Here is a 13625-nt window from a genome sequence, read left to right on the forward strand (position 1 = left end):
CAAAATAACAGATCTTTGAAATCTCAAACCCAAATTAATATTTAAACCTTAGAATGGGAAAACGTACAAATTAGGATGAGAATGGGGACAATTCCTTATATTTTAACAGACCCTAAGACAAATCATGAGGCCCTTTAGTTATACTGTAAATTCTTCTGATTTTTCTCATTAACTGTACAGCTGAAAGGCTTTAGCCATTAAGTGTCAATGTTTGGAATCTGTTTTTAATAAACACTCCTGTTTCTTTATCAGAAGCATGGGGAATGACAGGCTGGTGGTCACTTTACAACCTTATTGCCCTTTTCATTACAGTGAGTCAAGCTAATCACAGAGCAGGGAAATATCTGGGAAAATGTAGGCATCGGATGATGGAAAAGGAGGGATTCATGTCATTTATTTTAGCTAATTTACTACCAGTCACTGAGTACAGGTGTCCATTTAAATTGATCAATATTATTTGAATTTAACTTAAGGCCAATACACTGTATATACTGTAGGATATTATGCAACGGTGTAACTTTATGAGCTATACAGTAAGAAATGTACAGTTAAAGCTCGATATTCACGATTTTGCCTATTTATGATTTTACCTATTTGCGCAAAATTATAGGTCCCTTTTTCCATATTTGCAGACGAAACCCGTCTATTTGCCGGCTACAAAGCAGGGTAAATGAGATGCGTATCTTGCGTATCTTATTCTCACTGATGTACTGTACTTCACCTGATCTGCATTGTTAGTAAAGGTATAGGTTGGATAACAACGATCTAACTAGTTTTGTAGACGTGTATCCTGGGTTATATTCTGATAATTCAGTTATCGTTAAAAAAAACTTGAGGTACCTTGAGGTTTTCAGTATTCATCCTCACTAAATACTTACTTCCAATGATTTCTTACACTAGTTCTGAAATAGTTAACAGTTATAACAAAAATATTACTATGGAAAAGCTTGTTTCGAGAGCCACAGAACTATACTTTATTTTTAGGTATTATGTTCTATTAGGTTCCACGGAAACCTAATGGAAATTAACCCTAGCAAATAACGAGGTTTTACGGCATTATCAGTTTTGTTTAATGTCTTTATTAGAGTGCACACTATTTCAATATTAAATTCTAAAAAGACTAAAAAGATTTAATCTGTAATTGGTATTTATGTTTTCTCAAGGTAATATGAAATTAAAACAATATGATTGATCTTGTTGGCATATTATTGCTTTAAATATAAAAGCTATAATAACAACGTAACGCAGGCATTTAGTTACCACTTTAAGAACAGCATATGCAGAAATGACAGGACAAAAACAGATCAATAGAGTGATTATTTATCTCGGCTGCTGACAACAGTGAATGGCACAGCAAGACCAATTAAATGGTGTGGAAATCCCCTCGGCTACCCATAGGGTCCCAATACTGCATGCCTGCAGATGTTTCATTTTTTACACTTCCATATTTTGGGAACCAGACAGAATTTAATATATCTTGTTTAAAATTTAATAATTTCCCTGTGGCCGTAATACATAACATCAGCCACCACCTCACATCAGCAATTCAAACAGAAATGAAAAAGTCCAAGCTTGGCAAGGGTAGTATTTTGCTGGCCACTAACAACTGGTGGGTGAGAGAAGAAAAACCCCTGAAGCCAATCCTCTAAATCAATCTCACAAAGCAAGTGAAAATTAAAACTGGATCATAAACCTTTAAAGGAGGCATTTGGAGAATTGAACCTTAAGGACCAGATGTCCAGTACAGAATACAGACGGCTTTTGGTATTTAGTGAAACCTTCCATCAGTGCACAGCATCATCTCTAAGGAATCTGAACATAATGTTCTTCACCCTGCGACAGCAAGCCGTTGTCATGCATGGAGTAACTTTCAAGGGGGCTGGTGTTCAGAAAGCATGGTAATTTGTGGAACTGTAGAGTTCTCTACCTGCAAAAGGCCAAGAATACAGTTTTGAAATATAAATGCCAGACTGCGCTGACAGAGCTCCCAGTGATTTTTATGGAATTCATGAAGTACAAAACCAGCGTGAAGAAAGTGCTCTTTGCATTCAGCATGCACACATTTCATATACAGAGTGGCATTAAAAACACAGCAAATGTTATTGATTCCAACACTCGTTTGTTATGTTGTACTTGGTAAAAGTACAGCTACCTCAATTGAATAATTTAATGCCATGAAAGCATAACCTCCTTCTGTGCACTTTATTTTTAAAACATCAGGCTTGAAACATTCTGATTCTGGAGTTGAAGTAGTAAAATAAAGGGCGGAACAGCATTTTAAGCAGTGTATTTGCTTTATTTCTTAAGTACTGTTTTTGCTGTCCTTTCTAGAACAATGCAACTTAGCAAAATGCAGCAAGTGCCATTGAACACCTTAATTTCATCAAGGAATGGCTTAAAAAACACCTGTGCTAAGGATAAAAGCCCACAATCACTGAATTATTATGTGCTGTATAAAGCTGCTTTTGTAGGTCTTAAACTGCATTAAAATACTTTGATCCAAGCAAAACAAACATATTGCCTGGTGCTGTTTTCAGCTTACCTTCTGTTATCAGTGTGTCAAAGAGTCCCACAACTAGAGTTTTATACATGACATACAGTATAAAGCTGGGACTGTGTAAGCAACAACAATAATAATAATAACAACAATAACACAATAATTATAATTACATTTTTATTTTAAAGCTCTGACTGCTGTTGGAACTGAAATATTCACATACTGTATGTACAGTATAATTGATTACTACAATAAAACTTACTTCAAGAGTAGTGTTCCACTGTAGTTCAAAGAACTGATTTAAAAAAATGTCTCAAACAAACAAATTCATATATATCAATCTACCTCCTACTATCTTAAACACAGCTAAGGAATTCACATGCTTGTCAGTCATGCTTGCAGCAAATATTGTAATAATACTTAACAACTTCTCTCACAGATACAGAATAACGTGTAATATTAATTTTCACTGTTTGCCAAAATATTGACCTTGTTAATAAATATGCATGACAAAGTACTAGATTGTCTTTTAAAACAAAAGGTCAGCTTTGGGATTGTGCCATAAAAATGGCAAAAGTGCCGTGAACACCGATTCCATGAGCACTCTCCTACAATTGAGTCAAACAGCCCTCAGATCAACTCAGATCTTCTAGTGCATTTCCATCATTGAAGTCACAACGACAGCTTTCACCATTTGCAATGACCTACATCATCCAGGTGGATGCTACACATTGGTGGTGGTGGTGGTGGAGGGGAGACCCCATTACCTGTAAAGCGCTTTGAGTGGAGTGTCCAGAAAAGCGCTATATAAGTGTAATGCAATTAATGCAATTATTAATTATTATTATTACTGTAGTTACTGACTCAAATGCCAGTTACTACTGTATCAAAATCAATGGAGAGCACAGATCAAGACATACATAACCTAAAGCAGAGATTAATTCAAAACAGAACTAAGCACACTACAAAGTAAGGAGTTCACTTTTTATTCAGGTGTTAGCTAATTACAGTGATACTTACTGTACCTGCACTAATAGGGAATGAATTGGCTCTGCATCCACCAACCTTAATTTTTATATAACGGTGCATTATAATAAAAATTAAATAATTTATCCAGACTGCTGTAAGTATAATTAACCACAACCCTGAGACACAATGTCATTTGTAGGGGGAAGAAAGAAACAAACCCATTCTACTCCAGGCTAGCCAACGTGTTGTGTACAGAGGTGAGGTAGGGCTTTAAAGATGAGCATAAAGGTTGAAATTATAAACTTTCTTTTTTCCCCATTTCTCTGAATGGTAAGCGAATAGTAAGAAAAACGCTAAGAGAAATAATACCACAGATTAATTCCAATGAGAACAAAGGGTTTGAAAAGGAAATATCCCAGCTACTACACCACAGGGTTTTCTGTTTGTTTTTTCACACCAATGGAGCATGATTTGAAAATGAGTAATTTCTGCCTCCATGGCTGAACGATAATGAGTAACTAGGCAGTGACACCGAGTAACTGATAAGATGAGTGTTAAAAAATGATCACACTGCTTGTCACTGGGGAGACAATTGTGACTGCCGACACCAATGCAACTGAGCATTATGAACAATAAAGAATAAGACAGCATGCAAAGGTTGGTGAGAATCTCTGGCAAAACTCCTGGAATAAATGTCACTTTAGAGATCAAATTTCCGATGCACAAGTCTGTTTGCAAAAATAGAACTGATTTAGCAGGTTTCCAGTTTTCAACAGAAACGTTAACCATCTTTTTCCCTCTCATTGTTAACCGTGTGTTTGCCGCCCTTCATCTCCATTAATGATGAAAAGGTCCACAGTTACACGTTTATTTAACGAAAAACATAAAAGGGAGGAAACGCTGGTATGTCCTCGGCACAGGAAAATCACTGGGATCAAACTTTTCTTAGCACTGTTCTTTGAATTTTGCCAGAATATTCAGCTGACTGCAGCCAGGAGATACCAATTTCCGCATAAAAGGTTTACAGGGTGGTGGAAGCAAAACGAAAGAACTGTTTTTCTTTGTGTAGAAAGCTGAGATTTAAGGTGCCACAATGCAAGCTGACTAGAAAAATATGTTAAATCAAGCAGAGTGGCCAGTAAGTGGTTTGTTCAATGGGTGTGGTCACAATCCACCCCATGGTCTCTTGAACAGCAGGGAGCAGCAGCAATTTATTAAAACCAATTAAAAAAAAACCCACCTTTACACTACTTCATGTTAGGGCAGCTTGGTGGTACAGGGGTTAGCGTTTCTGTCTCGCAGTGCTGGGGCCCTGGGCTTAATGTCTGGGCTCTCACACCTGAAGAAGGCTCCACGGCCGAAACGTTGTGTTTTCTTTCTTCTTTTTTTCAGTATGGAATAAACCTATTAGTTGTTCGTTTGCAGCCTACGCATGCTGACGCAGCTACCCACCTGAACTACTTAATGTCTGGGGTGCTATCGGTGTGGAAAATTGGCCCCGTTGTGAATGTGCAGGTGTTGGAGTTTGTATCTGCCCTTCAATGAACTGGTGTCCCATCCAGGGTGTATCCTGCCTTGCGCCTGTTGCTTGCTGGGATAGACTCTGGCTCCCCCACAATCCTGTATTCCATAAAGCAGTTAGAAAATGGATGGAAATTCACTTTAGACTTCGGGCGTCTCTTTAAACAAGAAAAAGGTCCCAGTGTTTTGAAAGATGAGATTCCCTTTTTGTCTACTTCTTCATACTTTATTTCTCACAGCATTATATTATGAACAATCAGCAAATATTTTACAGTAGCTTTAATGGCACAGAACAATTCTGTATGTAATTCAGATTTGTGTGGCAGTATATTTGGGCCCACAAATGTATGCACTTACCAATAAAGCTTACAAGAGTACATAAAGACACATTTCATGTGATATGAAAACGATTAACCCTCTTTTATTCATTATGGAGCTTGAGCCAGCAAATAAACTACATTCCCAGCCATCAATTACCATCCTTCAAATGCACAGAAAAGATTATGTATTTTGGATTGTTAGAACACCCTTTTCCCATTATAAAATGTATCTCCTTCCAGCTATTTTTATGACTTGTTCTGCTCTATTTTAAGAGGTATCTGACACTCCAAACCATGAAAAACAATGGGAAACTTGTGGAAATCCTCTTATATTGCTGCACTGCACTCCCAGGCACTCTGGCTAAGTATTTTTGTTACAGTGAGTACACTGTAGTTCTCATGCAAAGCAATAAATGCCACTTAAAAAGCAACATCCGTCAATGTATTAATTTGAGAAAGTAATCCACTTTTTAAAGTAAATCCAAGCAAATCCTCATCACTGTTTCGCAAACACAATGTGGCTTCCCTACACTTATAAACATTTGCAAGTTTATGGTCTCTAAGGTAGGTAATGCAAAAGGGACAGCACCCTACAAAAACATCTAAAAATCTGATCAGCTCATCTCACAGTAATAGCCCTCTTCTAGAACTTATAATATAAAAATAAAGAAAATTCTAGTCACCAGTCATTCAAATGGCCCGACACACTTTCTGTAGGGCAATATTGTACAAACTATTCGAGACAACAGGGCAGTCTTCATTTTGAGGCAGAAGGGCTCGTACTGGCCCTGTCTGCACAGAACCAGTCCAAACTCTGCCCTTTTGTCTGTGCTGTGCCTGCTGCTTGAACTGCAAACAGAAAAGTAGTAAAAACAATATCTGATCTAAACTGACATAAATGAGGATACAGACTGCCATTGGTCAGCCTTAGAGGCATATCTGTGCACGCTGTACAGTTTGGTCAATTTGTATCATAGAGTAAGGTGCAATTATGGTCGACGTCCAAACTCAACAAAACTGGCACTGGCTTGCAGCTAAATGAATAATCTCAATATCCAAGGCAAGATCAAAAGGACAGTCCGTGAGAGCAGTAGTATGATTACCACACCTCAAGGGGTTTGCATGAAAGCTTCACTTGTGCACCATACTTTGTGCAGGTGAGAAAGTAGGGCTGAATGCGCTCCAATACTGTAGAGAGGACATTGCTAACATTCCAAACTAATTTACTGTAGAGGTGCTACAGTCTGGCAGCAACAAACAAAACAATAACTCCATTCACAACCTAAACAGTAGCATACGGAGATCTTCAATGCCCCAAATCCTCCCATTGCAGTAAGAGTTTGGTAAATCTAATGCCTGTGAAAAGTAACAATGTACTAATTGAACTCCATGCTCTCTCTGTATAACTTAACCACTGTAATTAATAGGAAACAAAATTCTGATAGGTTCCTAAGTGACTAAAATAGTTTAATCTGTGCCAACTCAGCAGCACATGGGTATTGGTCCATATTCATACTATGCCAGGACTGTGGCAAGAGCTCTCAGACAGAGCAACTCATAAATAATACTCAGCAACATACAACTGTACTGTACAGCAGGACACACAAAAACAGAAAAGTAAAACAGAAAAGGAAAACTGCTCAGGACAATGACCAAATAAAGAGCAAATGAACAATTATACATTTAAAGCTATAGTAAACCAATACAGTAGGGTTGTAAGTGAGTTTAAAAAATATCCACATTTCTAGTGTCACTTATAGAACACAATGGATCTGAGTTTCAACGTCATGCACAAGAGAAAGGCTCTCTCGCCCACTGAGTGTGGGATAAGGTGGATTCCCTCTTGTATACTGTACACAGTGTTTCAGTATTCTATAGCACAACATAAATGCAGGGAATTATTATTCGTCTGGTCTTGAGTAAGAAAACTTGAATGAGCATATCTCAGATTAAGTTTGGAGCTATATTCATGTAATAATTCTGTGTAATAATTCTTTAAGATAACCTGAAGCTTAAGTATTCAATGCCTTACTTGTTAGCATGTGAACTTTATAATGCCATCTAAATTTCATAGGAGGCGAGTATAGTTTACACAGGACAGTGGTTCCATGCTGAAGCAGACTTACTAAGCACATCATCATTAGAAACAGAATTCAGTAAGTCCAGAATTCTGTGGTTAGTAATTCAGTAGATGCCCCAGAATATAAAGTATGATACAATCAATTTATTCAAAATCTGATTACAAAATATATACTTTATCAATGTTATAGTGACAATGAAACTTGTCAATGTTCAGCAGGTTGAAGCAAGATATTTTTGTAGGATTTCTAGCGTGGATTTTGAATGGCTGTACTAGGTGAAAAAACACTACCTGGTAAAAGGTCTAAAAGTTTAATATCAGAACCTGCAACAATAGTACAGTCCAGTGTATGCTCAAATACAGGGTGGCAAGTAATATGATCAACATGTGTATGCTAAATACTTAAAGTCCAGCACAGAGTCTGGTGGATTCCCCTTAACTACTGGTACATCGAACAGTACAACTGCCTTAAAACTGGGCTACTTCAGTACTGTGTATTTGCCTAAATCTTTTTTAACAGTCAAACACCTCATTAGATGAAGGATAAGACTGAGTGGCACAAAGTATATAGGAGGTCTCCAGCTCAGTATACAGTGAGTTATTGGTGTCGGCGTTTCTCCAGTTGGGAGCTGAGCTTCCCTCTTTCCATTCCACTCACGCTGTGAAAAAAAGTGACCAGTAGCAGTCACCCTAAAGGACAGAGTGTACTTCGGCATGAGTGCGGCAGGAGTGCAAGTGATGAGTCAGGTCAAATACATCCACCGCCAAATTTGGAGAGGAAGACAAAAAAAAGAATTAGCAATTCAAAATGTAAAAGAACAAGCAGGATGTCAATCAAATATCTAACCAATGCCCTTATCGAATTAGTCCTCATTTCCTCCTCCATCTCTTTCAACGACCTTCTGAATTAGGGTACATAGACTGGGGAGGGGTGGAGTGGGGGGGTCATATTCTTAACAACTGCAAGAGTGGTTCTTCTGAAAGACAATCAACACCTTGCTGGATGAATAACAAGATACTTCAAAAGAAAAAAAAAGCTGCCATCCAACCCAGAAATAAATGTTCACCACTGGAGAAAGAAAAGCAGGCCAACAGAAACCAAGAGCCTACATTCATCCATCCATCCTGCCCTCACTGAGCAATCAAGTTACTGCTAGACTGCTGCTCCTCTCTGCTATCCTCAGTGGAATGCCCACAGGTCAGACTCAATTTTCCTTTGCAAATTGTGCATTTTAACAGGAGTATTCATGTCCCTAGGAATGCCTTTCCTTCACAAAGAAAAAAAAGGCACAGAGCATCTGCAATACACGCTGCTACAGAGCTGTTCACGGACAGCGGGTTTAGAAGTGAATTTTGGCATAGTTTCAAATGGTAAATTACCAGGTTACACCAAAAGGAATTACACTGGCAACAAATCTGCGCCATTTTATTAACCTTTTAAAATTCCCCACTCCAGAGACAAAGTAACACATAAAGTATGACAGTCAGCATGCAAAAGACAGTTTGTATAACATTTTTAATAACATGTTTATTACTCAAATTTTTTGTGTCTTTGTCAGTCTATTCATTTAACTAGCTGAAAACAATGTCCTGAACGTGACTGATTTTAATTCAGAAGTGCCCTGCTTCTCTATTTCAAGGCATCCCACCATTCCTAAGATGAAGTGATATCTTGTTTTAAGCCTTTATAACAAAGTGTTCACACAAACTGGAAAAACACAACCTGGCTATCAGAATGCTGTAAATTGTTTAATTTCCATTGTCGAATGGAAATTCCATTGATTGATTTTCAATGCTACAGTCTGCTTCCATTTACAGTACAGTCTAATTACTTGTCAGTGTGGTTTTATAAGAGGCTATATGAGTTCTTCTTTCTACAATTAAAATAATACTCTTGAATGAAACAGGTAATAGTTATTTTCTACAGTCCAGACTGATCTTTTCCAAGCTTGTTCAGGATTTTTGGAATTAGCCGTTTTCAGCAGGAGCACTGAAAATCCTAAACAAAATTCATCAATAGCTAAAAATCTATTGGTTGAGCTTTCTTCACAAAATCACAACACTAAAACACTATTTTGACATAACATACTGTAAGAGTTACATACTGTTTCTTACTGTTACAGAAGACATGAGCCCTGAGATACCTTTTTGAGCCATTTAAGACACAGGAGCTTATTGACCAGTAGAGTTACAGACTATACCAGTCCACTCCAGGCCGCAGACACACAAAAGCTAAAAGACGATGGGAGGAAAATTAAACTCTGAATAAAGACACTCAAAACTCAAAACGCAAGTTAATGCTGATGACACTGATGCTTTATTTCCAGAGTCTATGTCGGCTGACTCTATTAAGGTGAAGCCTGCCCATCACACCTCTCCCAGTTGCCATGCATTCAACTCTACCATTAAAGGATTATCTCCTTCATTTCCTTCTCAGCAACTACACAGCTCTCGCCTTCAGAGGTAATGAACCTCTTATGAAGCATTAATGAACAGTCTTCTGGAGCTCATACCAATGTGACGAAGCACCAATGAAATCACAGCATCGACATCCTTACCTGGTAAATGTGAAGGTTGTTTATTTGACAGGATTGTTTATTGGCCTTAATCTGAATATGCCAGTCTCATCCTAACATGGTCACCCTGTGGTCCACGTGGGTCCTAATGCCCCAGTATAGTGATGGGGATACTATACTGTAAACAGGTGCCGTCCTTCGGATGAGACGTAAAAACCGAGGTCCTGACTCTCTGTGGTCATTAAAAATCCCAGGGCGTTTCTCGAAAAGAGTAGGGGTGTAACCCCGGCGTCCTGGCCAAATTTCCCATTGGCCTTAACCAATCATGGCCTCCTAATAATCCCCATCTATGAATTGGCTTCATTACTCTCTGCTCTCCTCCCCACTAATAGCTGATGTGTGGTGAGCGTTCTGGCGCACTATGGCTGCCGTCGCATCATCCAGGTGGATGCTGCACATTGGTGGTGGTGGAGGGGAGACCCCATTACCTGTAAAGCGCTTTGAGTGGAGTGTCCAGAAAAGCGCTATATAAGTGTAAACAATTATTATTATTATTATTATTATTAAGAGCCTGAGCGACTACTGTAGGCTTCACCTGGCTTTGCCACTAGTTTGATGTACAGCATCAACTGCAAATGGGGATATCACCTTTTGGGACACACTTAATCGCTGACACACATATACATTTGTGGGTACACTGATTTTCAATTTCAAATTTTAAAGTGTGCCGAAGTATTGGCATACTTGTTGTGGGAAGGGAGTGTGACGCATAGCTGGTATTGTGTACAGGAGTTACACAAAAAACAGAGCAGCAACCAAAATTGGTTACTGGCTAAAAATTAATTGAATCAGCATCGCATTTTAAATCAAAGGACCTATCCTTCCTGTAAGTCATTTTTGACAAGCAACACTTAAATCTTTGAATACCATGCTGTCTTTATGTTATTTAACTGTACAAATACAAGGCTAACAGCAAAACCCCCAAACACCAAAAGCTGAATTTACTTCAAGTCATTTATACCTCAAACTCCAGGTTTTTGTATAAATGATACTAGCTAAAAGTCAAAACGCAAGGTATCAATTGCTGTTTTTAGACTTTTAAAACAGAAAACTATCTTGTACTTTATGCTGACTCATCTAAGAGCTTGTATATTATATGACCTAAAATTGATGAAACTGCTATGAAAAGGAAGTCTTTTCTGTTACTCATAACAAGGTACAGTATACATTTCATAAATCAGGACAGCAGGACCATTAGGAAGGACAATCACAAATAAAAAAATAAGAATCTGCATCACATAATTAAAAGCAAGACAAGTACTCATATAGGTATCAAAAAATCAAGAACAATGTCGAGACAATATTAACTAAAATTACAAAAAGTTTAATAGCTACGTTTTCCTTCTAAACGTATGAGCTACAACACCCATCTAATGCTTAAAATAAACAATACAGCACTATGCATGAAATAAAACTCCCAAAGTATATCTTATCTCGATTTTCAGTGTGCATATTTACAAAAGGCTGGAGAATACGCGGACATGCACATAATTCTTTCAACCCGATCACCACCAGCGCACCTGTTCAGTAAAGATGATTGCTTACTGCGCAAAACACCGAACATAATTGTAAAGCTAGCCAATTATGCGATGTCAATGTGATAATCGTGTAATCTCCTCTGGGTGTCAAATCAGATGCAAACGTTTCGATTTCAAATACATATTCCAGCACAATTGTTCTACATACAGTACATAGGAGCGTGTTGTACTATTTACAGTGCCGTTTTTTTTTACACAGCACCTGCCTTAATCGGCGAAAAAAAAAGGTGCAGTACTGCGTAAAGCTAGACAAGCCAAGATATAAATGAGACGTGCTGATTAAAGGCGTGCAAAATTCTGATCGCTTTTAATGCGGCTTTACCTGATATACGCACATCTCCCCCTCTTCGCGGTTATGAGTGGTAGGATGATTTTCACCTGAGCAGAATCTGACACACCAGCGCTGCAACTGGACAAGTATTTGGCAGGAAGGCTGGTCCAGGAGACTAAAGCGCAAGCGCACTCTGCAGCCGCCATTCAGCCGTACATGCGGTACACAATTTGGCAAAAACACTGAAGCAGGTCCCCCCGGAGCAGCTGCAGAAGTGACAGCCGCCCCCAACACGTATCTCGATAAGCGGTTAGTTGTAACCATGAATTTACCATTATTTAAAGCAAGACCAAACAAGAGGATCGGATGCTTTTTTCCCCCTTTTTGCATCCGATTTCCTTAAATCTTCCTTCACGCTCACATCAGCAAGTTTCGGAAGATCTCTCCCACTTAAGTTCAAAAGAGCTCGTGATTTTTCTGCTTCGCAATTCATTTTTGCGCATCAGGTTGTAAAAGTACTGCTGATCCCTCCACGAAATGTTGCCTCAACGCCTGTTCCAAAAGCACAGTACTTAAAACAACGTCCTAAAATAACTCCCTGAATTAAAAAACAAACAAACGTCCTATGTAGAAAGAAGCATTAGTGTATATTTTTTTCTTTTTCTTTAAGGGATACCTTCTATCTAATACGACTGGCGTTACAGATACGTGTCGTCAAATCACTTGTGTGGTCATCGTGTGTGAAAGAGGGCGTAAGCGAATATTTCTTTCACACATAATAAGGGTTATCCCTGGCAATCCTTTTGTTTCTGTGCGCTTAGCCCGATGCAATATTGTGCGTCAGCTGGCATAGTGCAATAATAACATGATGAACATTACCAGACAGGCCCGCTGACTGACTGTAATAAAGCTTATCTCCCAGGTGAATTTTCCAAACAGGGACACTATTCTGAACCAGCTGGTTGGACCATCCGTGTGCTAATACTACGCACGCTTAATTATATCTGCCTGTCCAAGTTAGGTCATAGCCACAGATTACCTTGTTTTGAAAAAAAGAAAACGTCTTCTACCTGTTTGTCATCAGCAGTGTTTCTGCAATCCTTTGATCCTGTCCCTCTCTGCGGCTCCACCATCTTCCCTGCCTCCCGAGCTCAGCAGCTGTCAGTCCAGGCGCTGCCAGCCCCTCCTTCGCTTCAGTGACATCAGAGGGGATTACAAACGATACGAAAAGCGTCTTAAAAGAGCAGAAATTGTATTACTGCTGTTTAATACAAAGGGTTCCAGCTGTCTTCATGAACTATAAAGAAATCCTAGTACTTTTGTTTTTTGTTTTTTTTTTCCACATGCGGGAGCTATTGGATTGTAGTGCTAAAACATCACGCAGGAATTGCAGCTCCACTGTAACCGTCGGTGATGGGGTCGTAAAAGTGTTCGTGTTTATGATGAGACTGGCTGAACTCTATAAAATGGCATTTCATATGTAATTTAATGCATGCACTCTGAAAATAAAAATCTAATTAATTCTGTTATTTTTAAGTCTTAATAGTTCTCTGTTAAATTGAACAATGTATGCAAAAATAGATTAAGGTTTTTAATCACTTTAAGAAATGAATTATTATTATTATTATTATTATTATTATTATTATTATTATTATTATTATTATACATTTAAGTGACTGTCAGATGCACTGGGTGGATGTTCACAGCCATCAACCTCAATCTGCCAAGACATCAAACCCTGTGTAATGCACAGTACCCCAAAATTAGAGGACTAAAATATTACGTTGTCTTCAATGTTATGTAGCCTATGAGTTAACCATGGTGGCACAGAGGTAGGATTGCTGCCTCACAGC

The 13625-nt window shown here is 38.5% G+C and overlaps 1 protein-coding gene across 6 annotated transcripts in view; it reads right to left on the reverse strand.

The window, feature by feature from the left end:
• The window catches only part of apba1a (amyloid beta precursor protein binding family A member 1a), a 99325-nt gene extending 86194 nt beyond the window's left edge, over positions 1-13131 (reverse strand). For 2 of the 6 annotated variants that reach the window (XM_088630079.1, XM_088630076.1), the window contains exon 1: positions 12843-12961. The gene's annotated coding sequence lies outside the window, so the exon portion shown is untranslated. Of the gene's footprint in view, positions 1-11823; positions 12298-12842 lie in introns of those variants that run through there. The other 4 variants (XM_088630074.1, XM_088630077.1, XM_088630080.1 and 1 more) reach the window with 3 other exon arrangements.
• Between the last annotated feature and the right edge of the window lie 494 nt (positions 13132-13625).

This window comes from Lepisosteus platostomus, chromosome 4, assembly GCF_059453375.1.
Source record: "Lepisosteus platostomus isolate fLepPlt1 chromosome 4, fLepPlt1.hap1, whole genome shotgun sequence".
Classification (NCBI taxonomy): Eukaryota; Metazoa; Chordata; class Actinopteri; order Semionotiformes; family Lepisosteidae; genus Lepisosteus; species Lepisosteus platostomus.